Here is a 12,099-nt window from a genome sequence, read left to right on the forward strand (position 1 = left end):
TCGGTAAGGTCATTGCTACACTACGAGGCTCATTAGGGCAGATAATACTCCGTAATGGTAGAATTACAATGGTTTTGTTAATGATGAAAAAAAAGGTACGATATCTTATTTTATAATAAAAAATTATAATATTCGTAAAAAATTTCTGTTATTTATATTATTTTTATTTTATAATCAAAAATTATAATATTCGTAAGTAATTTCTGTTATTTCTATTATTTTTATTTTATAATAAAAAATTATAATATTCGTAAGTAATTTCTGTTATTTCTATTATTTTTATTTTATAATCAAAAATTATAATATTCGTAAGTAATTTCTGTTATTTCTATTACTTTTAATTTAAAATAAAAAATTATAACTTTCGTAAGTAATTTCTGTTATTTCTAATATTTTTATTTTATAATCAAAAATTATAATATTCGTAGGTAATTTCTATTTTTTTCTTTTCAAATCTAAAATACTGTTTCTTACTTGTTCAATGAAAAAAGAAAGAATGCCTTAGATCAAGAGACACATGCAAAAAATTTTAAAAGAATTTATCACCTTTTTAACTAACACATAACTTGTATTTCAAAGAAAGGACTTCTTTAGAATTTAAACCTTCCAGTGAGTAAAGTTGTATTCGCAAATATTTCATTATATGAATGAAAGAAACATTATTACATCTGATGAAATGGCCACTTAGTATGTTACATCACAAATTTCTAGCTTCTAATAACCTCGAATATTTTATCATGTTTTGAAAGAAGAGTGACCTATTTTGATAATATCAAATTCTTCTGGCTTTCTAAAATCAGCAGTTGCATTTTCAAAACTTTTAAAAAACACTGAAAAGGTTCTTGTATAATCCTACACTGAGAAAAATCAGCTTTCCAAGATTTTCGCGTAACACGGAAAACAAGTTTTACTCATTTTCCCGAGCCAGAAACATGCAAAGTAAAGAAAGGTAAAACGTAAAAGTAAAACCAAATATGAAATAAGTAAAGCGCTTTGATTTTGATTTAGTGTCTCAACTTCAGTGCATTCAAATATCATGGCTTCGGCTCTTAACGTAAACAATAATGCGGTTGTTCTGTCTAAGTAATAAGTAGCATCGTAACTAAATAAACCATACTTAATAACTGAGAATTCTCCTTCCAGACCATATTTTTCAAAATGGGCTTCGTGATATTTACGTTTACATTCTCACTGACAGAAACGGTTGTAATTGCTGAAATTAACTGTTTTATCAGAATCTCAGTTTAATATTAATAAATAAGTATTAACCAGACCTACTAGAGCCTATATGCTTCTAAAATAACAAATCATTTAGTGTCCGAAATGCGAGAATATGTTCTTTTCCTGTCAGCAGTTAAACCCTATTAAAATAGAATATTTCTATCAGGGTCTTATTCTATAATTTCTTAAAAAATCTTGTGAATACGTTTGCGAATGCAGGTGGTGAAAGACGGATGTTCACAACTTTAGACATACGTGATAAAAATTTTAATTTAATTTTTCCTCTCATCTACACAATTTTTTATCACGTTACAGTACTTAAATGTCTCAATTCCAAAAACTAGTGTAGGACCCAGCTGTGTATCTCAGGAATGTCCAGAATTTCTATGGCAGTTTTAGATGAATAATTTACAATATGTAATGTATGCATTTAATATAAAATTTCTACGAAAATTTAATATAAAATTTCTACGAAAATTTAATAATTTTTAGCAACAAAAGATTATGATACGCTAGTAATTTTTGTTTTGAAGTGAGATGGTAGAAAGTGTTGAAATCATCATTTAATTATGGAATTCTAATTATCATAATGTTTAAACACTAGCAGCAGTGAAATTTTAATCTAGGATTACAATTTTCCTTTTACATCCTCAATATCAATTACAACTTTTGAAATTTTTCACTGTTATAATCCAACTTTTGAAATGTTTTCACTGTTATAATCCAACTTTTGAATTTTTTCACTGTTATAATATGCTTCATAGTCTTTACAACTTAACGCCACAATTTATTCATTCATTCCTGTACTTGAACATTTCTATATCCACAAAATACTAGCACAATTAGGGACTTTTATGCAAATTACTCAGAGTATGAAGATGAAAATAAAAACAGAAGTAATCAAAATTCTGCGAAGTACTGGAGCCATAAGTTAACAGAAGCTGTAATACATTAGCAAATAAATGTCAATTAAATTTCTTGATTTAACGTACTTTAATCGCATTTTTTTTCAAGCTGTATAAAAATACGCGTTAAATTTTAAATTATTAATCACTCATTGCCTAAAGTATTTAAATCAAACGATGGAAGTCACTAATCATATGAAAATTACAATTCAAAATGCTGCGTACAGTCAGAAACAAAATGTGCTAATAGCCCAATAAATGAAAAAAAAAATTCAAAGCAACACTTAAAATATACAAATGCTTAATAATAAAATACTCTAAACATATAATAAAAATTTAAGATAAATGACAATATTCGGAATGTAACTAAAAGTGAATTTTTCAGTAAATGCTGTGTTGCAGAATAAATCAAAAGTTAATATTACATTTTTCATTTGATTGCTTTCCATATTTTGCTTATTGCCGAGTGAGAGAATAGTTTCTGTAACGTGCATTCAAACTCATAAAAAATGGCACCGAATGCTCATGCTGCTGATAAAGAAAAAAACATTATTTTAGTGAGAGGTGCAATGATAGTTGCGAAATGAAGTCATGTTATAGAAAAAATTTAGTATGTAAGTTCAGTGTAAGAAACAGTATTTATTCTTTGTTTATACATTTTAAGAATATTAAAGGAGTCGGAACTAACTGTATAACTTTCAATAATAAGTCACGGCCGAGCGGTAAAGTCGCTGAACACTGGTAGTTCGGTCTGAGGTTCGAATCCCGCGAACGGGCTGGCTGCATGGGCGTTTTCGTGGTTTTCCCCATGTGTAACGTGTATACGAGCCAGTTTCCCTTAGAAAGTCCTCCACGAAGGCATCCCTCCTGTTAGGCAGATAGCTCTCGAGGCTTTGCCATAATCACACACACACACACAGACACAATAAGAAGTCAAATATTTCTAAGTATCAGTACAGTTCAAGGTACATTAGATTACCTTAGCTCTCTCATTCAAAGTACTCACATAAAGCCACTTGATCTGATCAAACGAATGAAATGCATGACGAATACCAAGAAAATAGAAAAATATAGAGATTAATATGTAACGTCAAATGTGGAATATTTGGATTGATATAAAGTAAAATACTTAAATAAAACATTGGGAGTTTTCCGTAAAATTACAATGAAACATGGACCAATTCCATATATTACAAAACAGACGCTTCTTGAAACCAACGATTAGCTTTTACTAACACGAGAAATACGTATGTAAAATATGTAGAAGTACGAATGTAATTGTTTCGGAAATTGTTTCGTGTGGAAAGGTGTATGAACTTCATGAGTCGGGAAATTTCAGGTAGGAATAATTGGAAAATGCATTGTTGGTTTGGTCCAAAGCTGGATTCCGTATAAAGCTCCGCAGCTGCTGCGAAACCACCCAGTTTGTAACTTGTAGAACAAATTTCTGGTTAGTGCAAATGCCGAATAATATGATACAAATGTTATAGGGAGTAAAGCATTAAGTCCCGATGAAGGAACAAGTCAAAATCATTTCAGTTAAAACTCATTTTTTTATTAGTGCAAATGCCAAGGGACTTGAAAACAATTATTAAAACGAAAGGCGGAAAAACTTTTGAAAGAACAAGTTACTATGAGTTTAAAAAAAATGCATATTTTCTTCTCCACGCTTACTTTTGATTCTATGTTTATTTATATTTAAAAATTACGATCTTTGTTTTAAATTTGATAATAAAGGGTGCACATATATCTTTACGTTTGCAACTTTGTCATAATCAGTGAGTTTTCTATAACAAAAGTGTTTAATTTTTATGCAGTTACAGTGTTAAAATACTAAAATTTCGTGCATATGCACAGCAAAAAAAGATAAAAAATTTTCACGTGGTAATTTAAGAGACATCGCCTCCTGCAGAGTTTGAATCGATATATTCTTTTTTCTTTTCACTAGCAAAAAATCATGAAGTGCACTTGGATGCATACCAGTATTTAAACCAGGACTGAAACCGGACTTCGTCACTGATCAAAAGATCAATAGTTTAAAGCATGTTATTTACCTTAACCAAAATACTGGTTGAAATGCCTTAACCCATTAACCGCCAAAACTACAAGGAATGTTTCTTTTCTCATGAAAATAATAACAAATATTATATTAAGCATTTATAACATAAATTTACATTGAAAATTAAAAAAAAATGCTCTTACCTGTGGAAAACGCGAGTGTTGCGTTCACGCAACGTCAGCGGAATAAGACTACGGATGTTTAGTGAGTAGGATTGTACTCGTGTGATGTTTCTTTTGAGTGGAGCGCAAGATTCCTTTTAGCTGTATAACGTTTCATAAATCTACAAATCACTTTACTTGTAATTAATTTAATATACATTGTATTTCTTTTACAAATACAGATTATTTCAATTGAAAGATTCAAGCATGAAAAGCTTGATTACAATCATGATGTAAAGCTACATTACATACTTTGCATCTATAAACAGTCTGGCTATGGTACTCTTTACAACAAAGTCTTTTGTTATCAACTGACTTTACGATAAAATGTCTACCATCTCCATGCAATGTTTTTTTTTATTTCTGGCTAATTCTACACTCTCAATAGGAGTTTGCAAAAGGAAAAATGCATTCTCGCGTCTGAAATCTGAAAGAGACTTTATATTTCCAGTAGTAAAAGGTGGTGGTATTTAGTAAGTTTAGATACGGTCTCACCTCCTATAATTTATCAGTATTGTCAATTTGACTATTGTCAAATGCAAATTTTGCTTCATATTCCTGTACTGCAAACGTGATATCGATTCTCGTACAACAGGAACAGAAATGTCCTTATCAAAAGACCAATACATTTTTTCTTGAGGTAAAGAATAATATCCTGTAAGCAATAATATTCCAATAAATCTTCTCATATAGGCTTCAGATGCAATAAATTCTGGCCCCACCCTTTTTTTGGGGGGGGCTGAGCGTATATATTTGTCTGCTCAAACGAGAAGAGAGTAAATGTCTAAACCAAAACGAAAATCGAAAATCTGTGCACTAGTTTTACCTTGTATTTTGCCTTTTATAATTTCTTTTCTATCTTTTTCTTCATGTTATTCCTGAGACATAACTAACAGTTCCTTTTTTTATCCACTTCAAAATTCCAATCTTCTCCTTTTTAAACTTTTTAGTATGACTATAACTGCTTTTAGAAGGCTGAAACTTACTTATTACGTGAATTTCAACTTCCCCAGCAGTATCATTTGGTAAAATATCCTTATCATTATTTAAAACATTGCCATTTCTTTCTTCTTCATCACTAGTTTCCGCAATTTCTGGGGGAACAACAACAATATCAGTTTCATTCTGGTCATTATTAACATTATCATCATCTGTTTTTTCATAAAAAAATCTTTGAAGGGCTTCTTCTAATGTAAGATACCTCGTTCTAAGCATTTTTAAACAACCAGAACATGAACCAGAACATCGAAAGGAATGAGTGAAAAGGAGATTCACTACCCGTTTCCTACGTTGCGTCAGCGCAACACCTGTTTTCCCTTGCTTCCCAACACAAATATAAACATCTGATTGATATAATGTTCTGATAAACGGTGACCTTGACTAAAAATAGATCACTCATAAAGACGGCGATTCTTTCGTTAAATATTGTTGCGTGCGTACGGGTTCGTTATGAAATGAATGCACAAGTCCGATGAAAAATGAACAAAAATTTATTATTATCACAACAAAAATGCTTAAATTTTCTCAAATTATCATGCAGTATTACAATATCTCACAGTAGTTATCTTTTAACTACTCAAATGTCCAATAGAACGTAATTCAAAACAGCTAAAGAACGCTAATCCGCGAATTCGCTACAATCAACAACAGTAGTTTTCTAAACAACAACAAACTAAGCAACTACTACAAACTGAGTTGTTTTCCTCCTTTTATAAGATTTTAAAATCACGCGCTAGAATTTTCCAGTACTTTCTCGAAATCAAAAAGAGATATTTATTTATTTAATGCACGCGCTCTTGTATTTTCAATTTTCCGGCTTAGCTTTCTTTTAATATTCGTCACGCGCTGCACTGCGCGAGAAATAAAACCATTTAATTTATAATTAAAATAACATTAGCTTTTTAAATACCAAATTCGTAACACTGCCCCCTTCCCAAGGACTGCACGTCCCGGGCAGTATTATCCCTGGACAGGAAGCTAAACTTACAACTGTGGCATAAACATTACATTACAATATCAAACAATATAAACAATAAACGCTATAACTAACTTAAACAAATCAAATGCTATCAAATACTAAATACAAAACAAATACTAAATACAAATCGAATACAAGTCAAATCAAATACACATTTAAAAACAAAAAGGACCATGGTCTGATACTATTTACAATTATTTACATTATGTACTATGGCCATAGTAATGAGATAACATGTCGTAATGAACGACTTTAGGTTTAGAGTTCGAAGACTTACGAATCCGAACCACGACGTCATTCAGCCTGTTTAGGACTGTGTACGGCCCATCCCAAGGTGACTGTAATTTCGGACAAAGTCCTTTCCGTCGAGTCGGATTCCACAACCACACCTTGTCTCCTTCGTGGAATTGATGTTCAGTAGCTCTTGTGTCGTATCGGGTCTTCATCTTCTCCGTCGCCAAGTTGACTCGCTCTCGTGCAAAATTGTGCATCACTTCAAACCGGGCCTGGAGATCTTGAATATATTCCTCAGACGATGAAGGAGCATCCGGAGGGCGGCCAAACAATAGATCACAAGGCAGACGAAGGTCACGACCGAAGAGCATCTGTGATGGAGAATAGCCGGTAGTCTCGTGGACAGCACTGCGGTAAGCCAGTAAAAAGAGTGGTAATTTCTTGTCCCAGTCCTGTTGGTTTCTGATGAGAGGTTATTAAGGATGGTTCGATTGAACCTCTCTACCATGCCGTCCGACTGGGGATGCAATGGCGTCGTTTAAGTTTTGTCAATGCCAAGTAGTTTGCATAGTTCTTTGATTACTGCCGAGGCAAAATTCATTCCCTGATCGGAATGTAACTGAAGAGGCACTCCGAACCTGGAAATCCAGTGCTGTATCATTACCTCAGCTACTGTGACTGCCTCTTGATCAGGAATAGGATAAGCTTCAGGCCACTTGGTGAAGTAATCAATGACAATGAGTATGTATTTGTTGCCATCAGCAGTTTGTGGCAGAGGTCCCAGGATGTCAAAGGCGATACGTTCAAAAGGCGCACCTACGTTGTAACGTTGCAGTCTGCCTCGGCTGCTTTTCCTCGGTCCTTTCCGACCTGCACAGGCATCGCAAGATCGGCACCACTTTTGCACGTCATTCTTTGCATTATTTCAGTAAAAGCGCTCACGAACTCTCTGTAAGGTCTTCATAATTCCAAAGTGACCTCCTGTAGGGCTGTTATGTAGTTCTTTGAGGACATCAGGAATCCGGGATCTTGGAAGTATCAGTTGCCATCGGAACGTCTTCCCATCATCCGACTCGAATTTCCGGTATAAGACGCCGTTTCGAATGTGAAGTGAATCCCAGAGTGCACAGTATTGTTTTGTTGTAGGACTACAGATAGAAATGCCCTGCCATGTAGGTTTTCTGTTTGATGACTCTATTAAATCAAGTATGGGTTTAATGTCGCGGTCTTCCAGCTGGTCTTTCCTGACTTCATCATCACTCCACGGGTCTCGATCAGCCGATGTTGATGTTGTAATTTGTCTTGCGACCGGAGTCAGCAGCTCGTATTTCGCTTTCACCCTGGAACAATATCGGCAGCTTTCTTGGCAAGGTCTTCTAGACAGGGCGTCGGCGTTTCCGTGTGATGATCCCTTACGATGGCGGATAGTGATGTCATATTCTTGGAGTCTCTGTATCTACCTGGCTATTTGACCCTCAGGATTTTTGAAATTTAAAAGCCAGGCCAATGAGGCATGGTCCGTGCGGAGGAGGAATTTTCTCCCGTATAGATAATGATGGAAATGTTCTACAGCTTTGACTATGGCGAGCAACTCTTTCCTTGTGACACAGTAATTCCTCTCCGGTTTAGACAGGCACTTGCTCCAGTAAGCTACTACACGTTCTTGGCCGTCTATTTCTTGGGACAAAACAGCACCGACACTTTCATTGCTCGCGTCGGTGTCGAGAATAAATGGTCGGTCAAGCTGAGGATACGTCAGGATTGGAGCAGATGTTAAGGCCTCCTTTAAGTTGTTAAATGCATCCTCGCATTCTTTTGTCCACAAGAACTTCTGGTTGCTCTCTGTCAGCTTGTGTAGGGGTCTTGCGATGGAAGAAAAGTTCTTCACGAATCTCCTATAGTATGTGCAAAGCCCTAGGAAGCTTCTCAGCTGATGGACATTTTCGGGACCCGTCCAGGATTTAACCGCTGATACATTTCCAGGATCCGTGCGCACACCTTCTGCAGAGATGACATGTCCCAGGTAAGTCACTTCCTTTCGGAACAATTTGCATTTAGCGGGACTCAGCTTCAGATTGGCTTCTTTCAGTTTCTGAAGCACCTTCCTAAGATTTTCTAAATGTTCTTCAAAACTCTTTCCGACGATGATGATGTCGTCCAGGTATATGAGGCAGGCTTCGTAGGAAAGGCCTTTCAAAACAGTTTCCATAAGACGTTCGAATGTTGCCGGCGCATTACACAGTCCAAACGGCATCACCTTGAATTGCCAAAGCCCTTGTCCCGTAGTAAATGCCGTCTTTTCTCGGTCTTCAGGCTGTATTTCTACCTGCCAATACCCACTCTTTAAATCAAGTGTTGAGAACCACTTGCTTCCAGAAAGAGTGTCTAGAATGTCGTCAATTCTAGGAAGAGGGTAACTGTCTTTCTTCGTAACCTCATTCAACCGGCGATAGTCGACGCAAAATTTTGTTGAGCCGTCTTTATTTCTGACTAGGACGATGGGAGATGCCCAAGGACTTACTGAAGGCTCGATGACATCGCCTTCTTCCATATCTTTTAACAGTGTTCGCACCTCTTCCTGTTTAGCAAACGGTAGACGTCTTGGATGTTGCTTGATCGGGGGATGATCACCGGTATCTAGTCTATGTTGTATCAAACTAGTTCGACCCACGTCAGAATACGAGCGGGAGAAAACAACTTGAAGATCTTTAACGACGCGATCGGCAGCATTCTTCTCTCCATCGTTTAATTGCGCATTCTGAAGTAACTCTGATGTAATGCTTTCTGAAGACACGGATTCTTGGATGTTACTCTTTCTTTCAACGGTGGTTACTGGAGTACATGTTGCAGCCACTTCACCTTTCTTAATAACTCTCGCCTTCTCAGTTACATTGGCGACTCTCACCGGGATAACCGTTCTGGATAGGTCGACGAGTGTTGAGGCTACTAGTACTCCTTTTGGGCTATTACAGTTATTGGGATATTCTATGATGCCGTAGCGGAAATTTCTGTTTTCGGCTATGGATCCAGGAAGTAAAATTTCTGTTCTTGCCGGTATTGTGATATTGTCTTGTGCTATGATTTTATGGACAGATTTAACTTCATCATTGACTCCAAATAACGCTATGTCCTCAGATGTAGAATGCAATTCGTTATTTTTAAAGTCCAAGGAAAAATTGTATTTCCTTAGAAAGTCCAATCCGAGTATGCAAGAATCAGTGATCTCTGCTACATATGCCGTGTGATGGTAAGCGGCACTTCCAAACGTGATGTTAGCATTTACTTTTCCATCGATGTTGATCTTCTCACCGGACACAGTCTGTAGGGTAACGCAGGGCGGCGTCCAGATAAGTTTGCTTCCCAGTTGTTGAGCCAAATCTTTTCGGATGATGGTAAAGTTGGCTCCTGTATCTATCGTCATATTGCAGGGAACTCCATTAATATGTCCTATTATGAAAAGTCCATTACTGCCGCCTCTCACTGCAGAAATCTGAAGCGCTTTAAACTGGGGCTTTTCATGATCTGGCAACCTCCGCCCCGCGAGATGGCCACTAATTAGTTTCCCTGCTGTTTGTTAGGAGCGGTCTTAGCATCCGTGCCCTGGGATGTTCTGCAGTTTCGTCGTATGTGTCCTTCAGCACCGCAGTTCCAGCACTTTACGTTCGGTTTCTTGTCACCAATATTCTGTCTCAAGGCGTTCAGTTGTCTAGTTAAATCGTCTAGACGAGCAGTGACTTGATCCCCTGGCTCCTGGACTTGAGCAGCTCTGACTGGATGGCGTTCTCGACGGGTGGCTTGCTGCGCTGCCTCAAATTTCATGGCATACACTAAAGCGCTTTTCAGATCTTTAACATCCGCCATTCGCAGTGCTTTCTGTATTTCAGGGTCCCGGATGCCATCGATGAAATATTGCAGGGACAAGATTTCCCTTGTTTCTGTCGGGCACTCCGAAAAGGCGTGATGTGACAGCCTTTCAACACCCGTGGCAAGCTCCTGAAGCGTTTCGGTGAGCTTCTGTTGACGAGATTTTAATTGGAGCCTGCTGTAGTCTTTTAAACATTTCTCGCCGAAGCGCAGCTCCAAAGCGCCGGATAGAGCTCCGAAATCTAGCCTTTGATTTTCGGGAAGCGTCTGCAGGATATCCGCTGCGTCTGCTCTCAGAGAAGCGGCGAGATGACAGGCCTTAGCTTGGGAATCCCATCCATTCGCATCCGCAACGATAGAAAATTGTGTCCTATACACCTGCCAGGAGGTCTTCCCATCATATGTAGATAGTTTCAGAACGGAACGAGCAGGCATCGATAAAAATTTGAAACCTTCAGAATTGTTTCCTACCGTCGCTATGCACTTCTTTAGGCTGTCAACTTCTTTGGCGACGGCAGCAGAAACCCTATCATCAATTTGTTGTTCGACGGCAGAAACTCTTTCTTCAATTTGTTGTTGGAAGGCCGAAACTCTTCCTTCGACTCGTTGCTCCACAGCCGACACTCTATCTTCTATTTCATCTTTGACAGAAGAAACCTTTTCTTCAATTTGCCCGACTTTATTTTCGACAGCTCCTATTCTGTCTTCCATAGCCTCAAATTTACTTTCTATTACGCAGGTTATTTCTCTTTTCATTTCGTCTTGACCTGCTTCAATCTTTTCTTGTACAGCTTTTATGTCTTCTTTAAAAGTTACTTGACCAGCTTCCAAGTTTTCGTGAACGGCTTCCATTTCCTTTTTAACGGATCTCATCTCTCCTTTAACGGAATCTTGGCCCAATTTCATTTCTTCCTTAACGGATTCCTGGCCCAATTTCATTTCTTCCTTACCGGATTCCTGGCCCAATTTCATTACTTCCTTAACGGAGTTGACGGCCCCTTCCATCTTTTCTTGGAAAGCAGCAAATGCAGTCATCATTTGCCTGAATTGTTCTTCCATCGCTCTTGTTATTGGCATTCAAATCCCACTTCTGACACCAAAAATTTGTTGCGTGCGTACGGGTTCGTTATGAAATGAATGCACAAGTCCGATGAAAAATGAACAAAAATTTATTATTATCACAACAAAAATGCTTAAATTTTCTCAAATTATCATGCAGTATTACAATATCTCACAGTAGTTATCTTTTAACTACTCAAATGTCCAATAGAACGTAATTCAAAACAGCTAAAGAACGCTAATCCGCGAATTCGCTACAATCAACAAGAGTAGTTTTCTAAACAACAACAAACTAAGCAACTACTACAAACTGAGTTGTTTTCCTCCTTTTATAAGATTTTAAAATCACGCGCTAGAATTTTCCAGTACTTTCTCGAAATCAAAAAGAGATATTTATTTATTTAATGCACGCGCTCTTGTATTTTCAATTTTCCGGCTTAGCTTTCTTTTAATATTCGTCACGCGCTTCACTGCGCGAGAAATAAAACCATTTAATTTATAATTAAACTAACATTAGCTTTTTAAATACCAAATTCGTAACAATATGTTCAAGCAAAAATACCCGGTCGAAAATTTTGCTTAAAGTATGAAATTAATTATTATAAACAAAATGATTGT

This window comes from Stegodyphus dumicola, chromosome X1 (assembly GCF_044657685.1).
Source record: "Stegodyphus dumicola isolate Sdum_Otavi_A_Nest chromosome X1, ASM4465768v1".
In the NCBI taxonomy this organism is placed as follows: domain Eukaryota; kingdom Metazoa; phylum Arthropoda; class Arachnida; order Araneae; family Eresidae; genus Stegodyphus; species Stegodyphus dumicola.